The sequence below is a fragment of the Solanum pennellii genome, chromosome 11 (assembly GCF_001406875.1).
Source record: "Solanum pennellii chromosome 11, SPENNV200".
Classification (NCBI taxonomy): Eukaryota; Viridiplantae; Streptophyta; class Magnoliopsida; order Solanales; family Solanaceae; genus Solanum; species Solanum pennellii.
In genome coordinates, this window is record NC_028647.1 from 11,482,467 (window position 1) to 11,496,956 (window position 14,490).

The following is a 14,490-nucleotide window of genomic DNA, read 5'->3' on the forward strand; positions in this document are numbered from 1 at the left end:
TACTATATAAGGTTTGTCGATGGATTTGCATCCATTGCATCTCCTTTGACAACTTTGACCCAAAAGAAAGTGAAGTTTGAGTGGTCGGAAGCTTGTGAAAGAGGCTTCCAAGATTTGAAAGATAAGCTTACCTCCGGTCCGGTGTTGACCTTACCGGAGGGTAATGAAGGTTTTGTGGTGTATTGTGATGCTTCCCAAGTAGGTTTGGGGTGTGTCCTTATGCAACATGGCAAGGTGATAGCTTATGTTTCTAGGCAACTCAAGGTGCATGAGAAGAACTATCCAACTTATGACCTCGAATTAGCGGCAGTAGCATTTGCTTTGAAAATATGGAGACATTACCTATATGGTGTTCATATTGATATGTATACCGACCACAAGAGTCTTCAATATGTGTTTACTCAAATGGAGTTGAATCTCCGACAAAGAAGGTGGTTGGAACTTTTGAAGGATTACGACATGAGTGTCCTATACCACCCCGGCAAGGCTAATGTCGTTGCGGATGCTCTAAGTGGTATGACTATGGGTAGTGTGTCTCATATTGAGGAGTGTAAGAAGACCTAGTGAAAGATGTTCATAGATTGGCCCGGTTGGGTGTTCGACTAGAAGATTCTTCAAATGGGGTTTTATGGTGCATCATAACTCCGAGTCATATTTAGTTGTTGAGGTGAAGTCTAACAAACACCTTGATCCTCTATTGATGGAGTTAAAAGAGTCGGTACTTGGTAAGTTGAATGAATCTTTCTCCCAAGGGGGATGGTGTTTTAAGGTACCAAGGGAGGTTATGAGATTAGTGGAATATATCATAACATATATATAAAGGGTATGGATAAAAAAAATTAAAGAAAAAAGATAAGGTCAAAAAAGGAAAATAATTTATATATTTTTTAAAACTAAAACTTAAATTATAAAAATAAATTATACATAACGGTTAAATATTTTAAATTAGTGGGATCACTTTAAAATTTATTTAAATTTTATCATTTCATTTTGTGTTATGGAAGGTTACTAATAGTTCCAAAAAATATCGGTAACTAACTTTTTTAAAAAATATTTACTATTAAAAAAATAAAAATGTTAATTACATCGAATAGATCATAATTTTTATTTTTCTTTTCAGTTTTTTAATCATATTTTAATTTTAATTAAAAATTTTCTTCTTTGATTATTTTATTTTCTGTTTAATTGATATTTTTTAGTATTTTATTAAGATTTATATTTTCACAATTTTTTAATCATAGTGATGGATAGCTATTTAGTCTAATTTTAGTTTTTATTAACGTGAGGATTTATAAATTTTAGTTTGATAACATTTTATTTTTCAGTATTTATTTTAAATTAAAATTTAAATTTAAAAAATAATGATATAAATAATTACGTCAAATTAAAATATGTTTTAAGATTATTTTTTCCATATGTACCTCACCTTTAACCATATATAAGTATATAAATGGATTTTTTTATCAATTGATCTTTTAACCAATCAAAAAAATATAAATCACGAACTAAATATTCAAATTACTAAAAATAGATTGATACACTTTTAGTTATTATTAATCGTTGATATTTGCTTATGCTTATTAATTAATATTTATTTATGTTTATAAGTTTTAAAAAAAGTCCCTTTATAAATTTTGTATAAATAAATACATTAGTGAAATATTTACATCAAAATCTAAATATAGTATATGTAGATAAAGACTATTAGGGAACTCTTACCGTTAAAAGTGTAAAACAATTTATTTTTTTTCTATTTCTATTTATGCATAAAATATTTTTGGCCATATAACTTTTTTCCTTCTTCTTTGAATGTAACTTTGTAGTTGTTGAGACAAAGTCACTATAATCAACTTCATACTGTTAAACAAAAAAAAATTAAAAAAAAATTCATACTTAGAATTAACACTATAAGTGAGATTTGATATATAGATATAGCAACTTTTTACGCATTAAAATCTTTTATCAATAATTATTGTAAATCATTAATTTATGTTGATCTTTTTCCTTTTTTTATTGTTTATAATTTTAAGTTTTCATTTGGAGGATGATTTGTGTTTGATTCGTTGGATTTGAATCTTTACTTTTTATTTTTTATTATTTCAATATATTGTTAAAGTTATTATGTATACATATCTAATGTGAACTATTTATTTGATAATATTATTTAATAATAAGTTAATATTTTAAATTGTCAATAAATTAATATTTATATTTATATTTATGAACTAACTGCATAGCACGAATATACTAATTTTTAAAAAAAAACAAAAATAAATTATTGGTCAATACCACAATTTAAAAAAATTATTTGTCCATACCACCATTTTTTAGCGTTACACATCACTTTACTTTAATCTGTATTAGAAACCAACAAGTAGAGGGACGAACGCTGCAACATTTAATTGTACAAGATGTTGTATGAATTGTACAACATATTTGGCTCATCACATCAAGATGATAACACGTGTACTTCTTCGAATACATACCATGGACACAACATTCTCCGTCTAAATTCTCTCTTTCTTGCTTACACTTCTTCAATCTTCTTTTGGGTAAGTTTTTCAATTCTTCGCAATTCTATTTCTTCTTCGTTATTCTACTGTCAGATATTCTATCTCTCTGTTTTTTTTTAGTATAAGCTAAGCAGAGGATGTATAAATGTTATGTGTTGTAAAAGTTGAACTATTTAAACCCTCTATTTTGCTTTACTTTGTTCCATATGATAATTAGTAACATGTCATTTCTTTTGATTTTTTAAATTTGGGTTTCAATTTTGTTCTTGGTTATACTGCATTTCACTCTTGTGAGTATTCTTTTATTCTTAAGGTTTCTTATGCGACTTTAGCGAAGATGTGTTAATTTTGTCGGATTTTTAGATAGCTTTTACTGAAATTTCTTCATGCATGTTAAGAACTGTCTTATTTGCTCATGTGTGTTTTAGTTTTCACAAACTACTAAATTAATTTACATCACCATAATATTCTTGAATCAAGTTTCTCTCACATTTATTGTTATTTTTATGAGATTTTGATTAATTGAATATTATGTAGTGAATTGATTTTTTCTTTTAAATGATGATATATTTCCGTTGAATTTGTCATAAATATTAAGCTACAGTATCTTCAATAAACCAACCATAATACAAGATGCATATTTGTGTTCCATCCATATAACACAAGTAATCTATGGAAGTTAATGAGACGTCAGCTTACGGGTAAATAAAATCAAGTTTCTTTTCTCACAATGTTTTCTTTTCCCTCTTTAACGAAGAAAATTCTGCTAGAGTGATGGTATAAGTTTTTCTTGCTTTTTACTTGCTTGATTTTATTTTTTGATTGATTATGTTGTTTTGTGAGTTCATGGAACTGGTTTAGTATTTGAGATCTGCTGATTTTCTCAATGTGTACAGACTAATGTTTTGGTTGTCAAAAAAAATGTGATTATAATCTTAATTCTAGCTCTAAAATGTATACAATTATATATTGTTTTAGGATGTCTAAAAATTAGTTTACTAAGTTTCAGGTGAAATTGGGGAGAATTTTTAGAATTTGTTTTCTAAAGGTAAGTTGCGCTTAGCAAGATACATGGACTTCCCAAAGATGAGATTCTTATTAATTTTTCATCTGGAACAAGTTTGCAAGAACCTAATTAAATAGGAAGTTTATTGCAAAATATAAGTTGGAGAATTCTTTAGGCATGAAAAAAATATAATTGAATAGATCAAAATGCTATATACCCACAGATATTATGGAATATCAAAACTGTAATTAAAATATCAAATATAAAACTTCACTCTCAAGAAAACTATCTCTGCCTTCAACGGTACCAAAGAAGAAGCTATTAACATTTTTAAATGTATAAGTTAGCTCTATTCATAACAAGTACTTGACATAACTAATGAGATGGAAACACAAAGTTTAACTTCACACCTTCATATTTAATGGTATCCCATTGTATTTTCTTTAGAAAAATTAAATGTTTGCTAAAATTAGAAGTTAAATGAGGAAAGATCAACAGGAAGCAACAATTTCAATTTTCACTCAATTAGCAGTTGCAATTGAAACTTTTGTTTATATATTCTCCTTTAGGCTTGAGTTTAAGCAAGGAAACTACTTTGATATTATTTGTGTGTCATATAATTGAAGTTCATTTTCCTTTCTTTCCGATTTATATTCATTCCTAATTAGTTTTTTCATTTTCATTTCTTTGTTGCTTCTACTGAGATATTTTATTCTTTTTGTTTGACTATACTTTCTTTATTTTTCTTTTTCTAATGAAATTTGAGGTCACTTTTCAAACTTGATTAGGTTGATGATGAATATCTTATATTTGAATGTAATGACCCAGAAAATTAATTTTAGAAATTATCATAAAAATCACCATTTTACCCCTCCTGATAGTTGTCTCGAATTATTTTTGATTAGTTGAGAAAGTTGATTTGAAAAATTTTAAACTATTCAATAACTACAATCATTTAATTGATTAAAATTTATTATATAATTTATTTATTTAGTTGGGTTAATGGGCGGACTCTATAATTAATAGACTAATGAACTTGACCCGGGTGCTAAATTAAATTAAAAGGATTTTATCATATTTTGGTCATAATAATAATAAAAATATGGCCGCTTGAAAGTCAGGCACATATTCCAGAATGGTGGCGGCTAAATCAGGTTAGCATATTAGCATTAATAACAATTTAATATATGAAATTTTGCATATGGAGTGAAAGTCATGTTATTTTTGTTCTTATAATGGAATTGGCAATTGTGAAAAGAAGTTGAATTCGTGTAATATTCTTAAGAGATGTTATAACCACAATCTGGATAGACCAATTTTTAGTTAAATTATTAATAGCTATTGATGAGTGCACATGATTGGATAATGGGTTAATAATGAGGTAATTATTAAAGGAGGTAAGAATTTGGAGGATAAGTTATCAATTAGCAGATATTATTCGTACAAGAAGATTTATGTATTAATTTTGTGTTTTCGGTGGTTTAAGCAATATCACCTAATTTGATTTTTCTTTTGAATTTTTTTAGGATTATTTATTCAAGTTTTGAAATATTGTGATATATAATTAAATATTAGGTGTATTATACTACATGAAAATTATTAGGGTTATAGAAAATATGATAGTTGAAATGATAGTTCGGGTCAAGATTTATGAAGTTTAATAGTTGATTATAAATGTTAGTGAATTGTTAAGTCAAGGCTAAATGCATAGTAACGTAGGTGATGTTAGTTTCGTAATCTTATTGTGAATATGTACTTGAATAGATTACACTGATTTGGGAGCTTTATGAAATGGGAAGGCTTAAGTCCCAGAGTGATTGTTCGACTATTTAAGGCAAGAGATTTCTAAACTCTTGCTAAGTGTATGGAATGCGTGTATTTCCTTGTGGTATATGTTTGGGAGTAATGGGATTTGGAGGGGTTGACTTGTCCACCTTGATTAATTTTAATGATAAAAATGGGTAATAAAAGACAATGTGATTAATTATTTGTGTATGATGTGTTGAGAATGGTTCGAGTACCGGTGTTATAATGGGAAGGACTATTACTATAGAATGTGGATTGTAACTCGGGAATGCCAAAACATGTGGTAATTGACTAATCTCTTATGGATTTGATTTATTATGTGTGATTGTATTCTTTACTGAACCCGTATAATTATGATAATTGAGGTGATTATATGGCATAGTGGCATTTGCTTTATTGAGATGTTGCATCATCTTCTTTATTTGATATCATATAATGCACATGCATTGACATGAGACTGCGTATGAGTAAAGGTCTAACACGTGGAGATCGTCCGTGTTGAGATCGAGTTATGATTATTTGGGCACGTGGACATCGTCCGTGCCATAGAAAAGTTATGATTATGATTTGGCACGTGAAGATCGTCCGTGCGAGATTTTGTTTGATTTATGATAGTGCATTGAAATCGTCTAAACAGACACGTGGAGATCGTCCGTGTCTGTATATTGACGTCGCGAGTCCCCCATGGGTCATGAACACTCGATGTATTTTCGAAGAGTATCATTATATACGGTTGAGAGAGAAATTGGTATTCTGAGGCATATCACTTCATGGTGTCATGTTGCATTGCATCCCGTGACATTCTTCATTCTTGAAGATTATGTGTTTTGTTAGTGGTTGGAAAGTACTTGATATTTGATTTCCTCTATTTGACGAACTTGATATTGTGTGTTGCTGATATTGTGAGTGTATTTTTGTGAAAGTTGTGATTGTTGAATATTGAGTTTGTAGTTGAGGATGAATTAATTTGTTAAAATGATTTTGATGAGTTGGGTGCTATGAAAGTTGTGAACTGTTAGGTTGGGCTGATTTTATGCAGGTTGTAGTTGTGGAGGTTCGGTTGGTGTGTAAGGAGTACTCGTAATTTATCCCCTTATCATGTGTTTAGAAGTTTACTTGCTGGGTACCGTGTGGTTTGATACTCATCTCTTGCTACTACAATTTTTTTGTAGGTTACTAGCCCGGACTTTGTAATATTTCTCTTCTCCTTGTTTGAGGCTTCTTGGAGATTTGTGAGGTAGTTGTTTTTCGTCTCAGCGGACTTTCTTTCTCCTTAGTTATGACCTTGTTCTATTCTAGAAATAAGTTCATTTGAGACTAGCGATTCTTTGAATTAATTGTAATACTTTAGAGGATTATACACGTGACAACCAGATTTTGGGGGTATTTTGAGTAAATTATGAAATTTTCGCATTTTATTGTAGTGGTCGAGTTTTAGGCTAATTTGTCTTGGTGGGATAAGACGAGTGTCATCACGTCCATTTTTTGGGTCGTGACAAAATGGTATCAAAGCACAGGTTCATAGGTCTCACGTGTGCACAAGTCGAGTCTAAGTAGAGTCTTGAGGATCAATACAGAGACGTCTGTACTTAGCTTCGAGAGAGTATAGTGACTTTTAGGAAAAAGCTTCTCTTCTTGAATCTTTATCGCATGTACTTGGTCCGTTCTGATTTTTATCGCTTTACTCCATTCTCTCTCACTTATGTGTTGACTCGTGCATAGTTCATCATGTCAGTAGTTGGTGTTATTGGATTTTAGAGATGGTACCAAGGTTAAAAGTGATATACTTCTGAAGGTGTCGTGTGATCAGATTTGGAATGTTCAATGATTCGAAGTAATTGCGTGAGGTTATGATTTGATGATTGACTTTGAGGATAAATAAACGATTATATTTAATAATGGATTAAAGGACTTCATTAACGTCTTATACTATTTTTTTTGCTAGTCATCTAGTAGTGGGATTAGTATTTCTGTGGTATAGGCAATATTTGGAGTAGTTTTACAATTGAAAGTGAAATGATTAAAATTATGGCTAGATAATGAAGAGTGTAACCTTGGAAAATACAGTTGATATAATGTCGTAACATTAATGGGTTGCATTGTAAATAATGATGCACCAATTAAGGTTAAAATTTCTACAATAGTATCGATGCTTACTTGGTTAGAGTTATGTAAGGTGTTACTTTTGATATTGACCTGATCTACGAAAGAATATATATAGCTTGGGTTAGATATGTAACTAGTTTCGTAATATTTTATAGTTATTTGATGGATGGAAATGTATGATCTATTTAAATATGATATTCTCGGTAGGTATGATGTGTTCTAGTGGTGGATGTAACGGACTTCCACGATATGGTACTAGTGGTATATGAAAAGGGATATATTGATTGTTAAGTGTATATACTAACTACTTAAAGAGTTATAAGTCGTATCACATGCTCTTATTATGAAATTCAATGTTGTATTCATATTTGAGAAACCAAATAGGTTGTTACTACAGATGTTTGGGGTTAAATAGTGTGTATAAGAAATATTTTATTGGTGGACCGTTGGATATTAATATGTTAAGGTGAGAAGTGTATCCCGAAAGTTCTAAGTGAGGATCAGTGATTTCATCTTAATATCCAAAGGAAGGGATAGATACCAGGACAAACTTATGGGTAAAGGAAGTCTTAGAAGTATACTCATGTGAATGAAATTGAAGATTTTAGTAAAGAAGTTCATATAAAATTGAGTGAGTCCTTAAAATTTGATTGGTATGGATGAGTTTGAGGTGTCATCGATGACAAGATTGACTTTGTGGTGATAAAAAGGTCTAACTGAGCATGATGGTAATAAGAGTTCGTAATGAATTATGATTGAAATGCAATTATATGATAAAGATTGCTGGTTAAATGGATTTTGTATTGTAATTATGACTTGTGAGTATTTAAGGTTGTAGTTTGATACTATTTGGTGAGTAGCTTGATGGCATGAAAAGTATCGGTGTTGTTGAGACACCGCTTGAACAGAATTGAAAGAAATTAAAGTCATAAATACAAACAATTAGTAGGATGTAATTTAGCCTTCAGAAAAAGGTGAGAACAAAAGTATTTTATTCTGATTGCAAGGGCTAAGGAGGTATTATCAGAGAGGTTGATAATTGGGTTATGAGACACGTTGTTTTCATCTATTTTGCTCTACTTATGATAATAGTGTCATAGGTTCATCATATTGGTTAAATACTATATCAAATTTAAGAAAGAAGTCTAAAGACATTTGACTTTAGTGTGATGATAAGTTTTTTTATGATTTTGAGTTTTATAATGAGTATGGTTCAATTTTAAGCAAAAAATATGATAGGGTCGAGGGAGAGGCGATCAACGACAAACTAAAACAAATTAATTCCTAAAAATATTCAAATTATAAGTTAATGTCGATAGATAAAGGGATTGAGTTATATAGTTGGAATAAGAATTCAAGTTTTTCATTGCAAGTCGACGATCGTGGTGATATGTTTTGTCAAGGTAAGACTTCGTAAGATAAGAATTGATCGATCATATGGGGTATTGAGCATTTGGAAGAACCTATGCAGGATTTGAGTTGTAGAGTTTGTTACTTTTGATTGTAAAAGGACCTAAGAAAGTATTTCTCTTAAAGTTTTTGTTTAAAGTATAAGGTAAAATATCATGAGTTGTTGATCAAATGATAAGATGGGTAAGAAAGTCAGTGAAGAGAAAAAAGGTATGGTGTATTGAAGAATTCGAGATATTTAAAATTTGTATCACGAGAAGAATTTGAGAAGAGTGGGGGAATAAGACCTTTCGTATAAATCTTAGATTGGATTGTATTTGAAGGTTGTATTGTTTATTGTCTTTGATTTTAGATATGACTATGGATGTGAATTGATTCGGTATAAACTTAGTAAGATTTTATCATTTATTTTTTAAAAATATTGATTCTTGGTTTGGATTACAAGTAATAATGTGTGGAAGATTCTATGTAGTCATATCGAGTTATATTGTCCAAATTATGGTATATGAATTATGGATGCACTATGATATGAACCTACAATTCTACTTGGTTATTCAGAATTTTGAGGGATTAAAATTAGTTTGTTGATGGAACTACACTGACTGTTGTGACAAATTACTTAAACACTTCAGAGTAAATAGAGGTTATGTGATCATACTATATAGACTTATTGAGGAACCCAAGCATTTTTCTAAGTTTAAGCATGATATATATGAGGGTGTGAGTGGTTAAAAGTTGGTATGTGAGACTGTGTGGAGTTGATTTTGGAAAATTCAATTGCTTTATCACGATGAAAATGTACAAAAAAAAAATTAAATTAGATCAACCTTGAATGGGACCCATATCTATCATGAGAAAAAGAGGAAGTCAAAGTTCTGAAATTTTGGATGCAAGAATGGTTTGTTAAGAAGACTTTGATACTACTGATAGTTTCAGAGTAAGGTGAATGGTCGTAGTGATTGTGATAGTTGTTAGTATTTAGAGTTATGAGCTTTAGTGAATGATGTGAAGAGTATGTGGGGTTTGATAAAACAAGTATGTGAGCAATTATAATAGGATCAAACTGGTTGATTGTGGGTGGCTGAAAATTGAGAGATGGAATCAGATGAATGAAATTTTATTTATATTGATCCTATGGAAGGAGTATCTAGTGCTATTTGATTTTGATTTTGTAAATTCCTATGAAACCATCTGCTTCATTTTGGATATGGTTTGGAGTGAGAATCAGTACCTATATCCACACGTGTTTTCATATCTATGGGTGAATTTCTAGTGGTGGATCGGGTGTACCGATTCTGTGATTGTCCTCATGGTAGAGTGGCATCCTTGGGCTAACTTGGTCATTTCAGTTATGACATATATGGTGTTGTTTGGGAAAGTAGAAGTATACTATTGATTCTACATGCACGCTATTGCGTATGAGAACTTATAGAAAACTTTCATGAAGAGTTACAGTTATTTGACAATGTTGTTAAAAGTTTTGCATCATAGAGTGTATCACTTGTTGGGTGCTTACTTGATCTTGTTCTTCTTTAGAGTAGATAAGTTTGATTCTCCCTTGATGGTAACCGATGTCTAAAAATCATATTTTTATAGTTTAAGCTTGTGGAATGATTATGTTGTGAGGAGCTAATCTTGATAAGATCTATGATAGTTGGTGCAATAAGAGTATGTGGTGGTTGGTTCAGGTTTAATTCTCATTGTAGCCGGTATTAATTCAGAAGGTATCTTTGTTATGTGAGAAAAGATTCATCCTAATGGTTGTGTTGTGCTCTAAAGAATTTCAGTTCATATTGGATTAGCGGGTTAGTTTGTGACTTGGTAACCACTCCTGATATGTAGATCTGTCAAAATTTGATTTTAAAGTTCAATTCTTAGTAACTGATCTCGATGGGATATTGAGCTTAAGGACGAGCTCACTTGGAGAGATAAACACAATCTAGTAGGTCATAACTCAAGCTTTTGGTTACGTTGAATATTCTTTTTCTTCTTCCTTATGTTCGAGGACGAACATGATTTTTAGTGGTGAATATGTAATAACCCAGAAAATTAATCTTAGAAACTATCACAAAAATCACCATTTTACCCTTCCCGATAGTTGTCTCGAATCATTTTTGATTAGTCGAGAAAGTTGATTTGAAAAATTTTAAACTATTCAATAACTACAATTATTTAAAGGGCATTTTTCACATATAGCAAATAAAAAATTCATATTTGTATGCTATAGCAAAGTTTGCATATTTGCGCTCCATAGCAAACATAGAAACTGTATAATTCGCTATACATATATAGTTGAAGCAAATTGTATAAAACGAAGTGTATAAAACAAGAAAGAGAGAGACACGTGGGCAGAGAACTGTATAAAAATGAAGTGTATAAAACGAATTGTATTATTATAAGTGTATAGAACGATTATATAGAATTTGAATTTCTATAAAATGAGAAAGAGAGAAAGACAAAAGAGACTTGACAAGGAATATACAATTGAATCGAATTATATAAAACGAGAAAGAGAGAAATTAGATACAATTTGAAAATTGTATAAAATGAGAAAGAGAGAAAGACAAAAAAAACTGGGCAGGGGAGTATTTTTATTGTGTAATTATAAGTGTATAGGACGAAAATATATGTACTTGCATGTGTATATACAATTTTCTCACGCTTTATACAAACAGAAACGCAATTATACATTTCGCTTCTGTTTGTATAAGTGAAAAAGGCGAGGGTGGCGAGCGAGATTTGGGAGAGTGGCGAGCGAGATCTGGAAGAGAGGAGAGAGGGGAATAAAAATATATATATTTATATAATTTTCTCTGCTTTGTACAATTAGAAATAATTTATATACACTTGTGTTTGTATAAAAAGTGAGGAAGCGAGCGAGAGATTGGAGGAGAGTGGCGAGCGAGATATTTGGGAGAGAGGCGCCTAGCAATTTTTCGCAAACGTTTGCTATGGAGTACAATTAAATCAAACCCTAGCTACTCCATTTATTTTAGGTTATTAGTTTGCTTTCATATACAATTATCCCTTATTTAATTGACCAAAATTTATTATATAATTTATTTATTTAGTTGGGTTAATGGGCCGACTCTATAATTAATAGACTATCTAACTTGACCCGGGTGCTAAATTAAATTAAAAGGATTTTATCATATTTTGGTCATAATAATAATAAAAAAAATGACCGCTTGAAAGTCGGGCACATCTTTCAGAATGGTGGCGGCTAAATCAGGTTAGCATATTAGCATTAATAACAATTTAATATATGAAATTTTCCATATGGAGTGAAAGTCATGTTATTTTTGTTATTATAATGGAATTGGCAATTGTGAAAAGAAGTTGAATTCGGGTAATATTCTTAAGAGATGTTATAACCACAATCTTGACAGATCAATTTTTAGTTAAATTATCAGTAGCTATTGATGAGTGCACATGATGGGATGGGTTAATAATGAGGTACTTATTAGAGGAGGTAAGAATTTGGAGGGTAAGTTATTAATCAGCAGATATTATTCGTACAAGAAGATTTATGGGTTATTTATGTTTTCGGAGGTTTAGGCAATATCACCTAATTTGATTTTGATTTTGAATTTTCTTAGGATTATATTATTATTATTATTATTATTATTATTATTATTATTATTATTATCATCATTCAAGTTTTGATATATTGTGATATATAATTAAATATCAGGTGTATTATACTACATGAAAATTATTAGGGTTATAGTGTTTGGATAAATTATGACTTAACCCTACACTTGAAACTTAGAAAATATGATAGTTGAAATGTTAGTTCAGGTTAAGATTTACGAAGTTGAATAGTTGATTATAAATGTTAGTGAATTGTTAAGTCAAGGCTAAATACATAGTAAGGGTGATGTTAGTTTCATAATCTTATTGTGAATATGTATTTGAATAGATTACATTGATTTGGGAGCTTTATGAAAGGGGAAGGCTCAAGTCCCAGAGTGATTGTTCGACAAGACAAGTGAATTTCTAAACTCTTGCTAAGTGTATGGAATGCGTGTATTTCCTTGTGGTATGTGTTTGGGAGTAATGAGATTTGGAGGGGTTGACTTGTCCACCTTGATTAATTTTTATGATAAAAATGGTAATAAAAGACAATGTGATTAATTGTTTGTATGTGATGTGTTGAGAATGGTACGAGTACCTGTGTTATAATGGAAAGGTTTATTACTATAGAATGTGGACTGTAACTCGAGAATGCCAAAACATATGAGAATTAGCTAATATATTATGGATTTGATTTATTATGTGTGATTGTGTTCTTTACTCAACCCGTATAATTGTGATAATTGAGAAGATTATGTGTCATAGCGACATTTGCTTTATTGAGATGTTGCATCATCTCTTTTATTTGATATCATATTGTGCACATGCATTGACATGAGACTGGGTATGAGTAAAGTTCTAACACGTGGAGATCGTCCGTGTTGAGATCGAGTTATGATTATTTGGGCACGTGGAGATTGTCCGTGCCATAGAAAAGTTATGATTATGATTTGGGCATGTGGAGACCGTCCGTGCGAGATTTTGTTTGATTTATGATAGTGCGTTGAAATCGTCCGCAACGTGGAGATCGTTTTGGTCGGTATATGAACCTCGTGAGTCCCCATGGGTCATGAACTCTCGATGTATTTCCGAGAAGTATCATGTATATACGGTTGAGAGAGAAATTGGTATCCTGAGGCATATCACTTCATGGTGTCATATTGCATTGCATCCCATGACATTCTTTATTTTTGATGATTATGTGTTTTATTAATGGTTGGGAAGTACTTGATATTTGATTACCTCTATTTGACAAACTTGATCTTATGTGTTGTTGATATTGTGAGTGTCTTTTTGTGAAAGTTGTGATTGTTGAATATTGAGTTTGTAGTTGAGGATGAATTGATTTATTAAAATGATTTTAATGAGCTGGGTGCTATGAAAATTGTTAACTGTTAGGTTGGGCTGATTTTATGCAAGTTGTAGTTGTGGAGGTTCCGTTGGTGTGTAAGGAGTACTCGTATTTTATCCCCTTATCATGTGTTTAGAAGTTTACTTGCTGGGTACCGTGTGGTTTGGTACTCACCCCTTGCTACTACAATTTTTTTGTATGTTACTAGCCCGGACTTTGTGATATTTCACTTCTCCTTGTCTGAGGCTTCTTGGAGATTTGTGAGGTAGTTGTTTTTCGTCTCAGCGGACTTGCTTTCTCCTTAGTTATGACCTTGTTCTATTCTAGAAATAAGTTCATTTGAGACATGCGATTCGTTGAATCAATTGAAATACTTTTAGAGGAATGTACATGTGACAACCAGATTTTGGGGGTATTTTTAAGTAAATTATGAAATTTTCGCATTTTATTATAATGTTTGAGTTTTAGGCTAATTTGTCTTGGTGGGATAAGACGAGTGTCATCACGTCCATTTTTTGAATCGTCACATTGAATTTGTTGCTTTTTTATTTCAGTGAATCATTTTTTGAGGTTTGATATATATATATGTTGACACCCAATTTTGGACCTCCACCATATAAATTAATCAATTTGAGCTTCTTCGATTTCAAAAGATTTAAAATAATTAATTTTATAAAATTTAAGAATTGCACGTTATTTTAAATAGTTTGTCATTATATATA